Consider the following 1631-nt stretch of genomic DNA (forward strand, 5'->3'; position numbering starts at 1 on the left):
AAGGTCTAACCTCTACCTGAGACCCTGAAGACCCTGAGACCCAGAGTGGGGAAGTGGCTTGCCCAAGGTCACAGCCCCCATCGACAGCTGAGCTGGGCGAGAATGCAGGTGCCCTGACTTGCCTACTTACTGTAGGCAGAGTGGTCTCCCCACACCTCACAACACTGCCATTTCAGAGGTCAAACCGCTAAGGGTGGTGTTTTGTCTATTTCTCTCACTGTTTTATAAATTCTCCAAAGCTTATTCAATAACTTCCCAGGATACAGGGGGTGCTGCCTTTTACAGCTAAGACAAAGAAGCTGAAAGAACCCCAGAGGTTCTAAAACGGAATCTACAGAGACCCCAAAACTTCCTAAGACCCTCCTCTCCAAATTTTCCAACCCTGGACATCCCTCTCTCAACACACCCAGACTCCAAGACTTGTGACATTAGCAACTTTAACAACGTCTGCCTCCACACTGGCCTGGTCCTTTTGCTTTCCCCAAAAATGTCAACTCAATTCCTGTCAGGGCTGGGAAAGCCTAGCCTCAGGCAGATGTCTCTCTTTGCCATCTGCTACCTCAGCACACATCACATTCTGGTTTCCTGAACAGCTGTGTTAAGAGTCTCTCAACAGCAGGGCCCCCCACCCCACCAGCACCCCCACCACTCAAAGGCCCCAGAACAGAAGAGGGTGTTTGCCATTATCACAAGGCCATCCCCACTGGGGGTTCAGGGGAGAGTTTGGGCAGGATGTGGAAAATCAAGATATTCTCAGTGAGGACAGAATAAGGAAAGGAAATTTTGGGCCTTAGGCTTCCTTGCTAGAGAGGGGACGGTGGGGCCAGGGGAGAGGAGGCTCAAGTGGCTCAAGTCCCAGAGGCCCCCCTCTGCCCCTCCGAGGAAGTGGGACGGGAAGGCCTCCCTGTCCCCTCACCTGGCCCTCCCTCCAGTACCCCTGGGCTCGAGTCCCACCCACACACCACTGGGGTTTGCAGCACGGCTGCCTGCCTGGGGCCTGCGAGGACCTCATCTGTCCAGTGGGAGCGTCCAGCTGACGACGCATGGCTCCCGTCCCTGTCCCCGCCTCATCCCCGGACTTCTAAATGGTACTCAGCGTTCCGGGTGGGGTGGGGCCCCGACCAGACCTCAGGGATGGGGGCGGGCGACGGGGGAGCCGCGCGGAGGTTGGACGCCCGGCCTCGGGCCACCGCTCACCCGGGACACCGGATCCCTCCTCGGGGCGCGGGGGCGGCGCTCCGGGCCCGGCCTCCAGGCGCGCTCCCGCTTCCCGCGCGGGGCCTGTGGCGACCGCCCTCCCCAGCCCGAGCGCCGTGGGCGCTTCGCCTTGGACTTGAGGCTTCCTCCCTAAAACCATCACCTCTCACCTCCTCGTGCTGGTTCTCACCCCGACCCTCAGTCCCCTCGGAGCTTCCCTGAACCTGGGCGCTTCCGGCAGCAAAGAACTCGAAGAGCTGAGAATGAGATTGAGTCCTCCCTGAGGCCTAAGATCTCTGATGAACCTTTGCCATCAAATAAACGGCTGCCTCAGTTTACCAACCAGTGGCTCCCACCTTTGTTCAAGAGGATTAAGTTTTCACCCTAAAATAATGACACAGTCAGAACTCGAATTCAGGCCTCCTAATTCCAAG

The sequence above is a fragment of the Choloepus didactylus genome, chromosome 16 (genome assembly GCF_015220235.1).
Source record: "Choloepus didactylus isolate mChoDid1 chromosome 16, mChoDid1.pri, whole genome shotgun sequence".
Classification (NCBI taxonomy): Eukaryota; Metazoa; Chordata; class Mammalia; order Pilosa; family Megalonychidae; genus Choloepus; species Choloepus didactylus.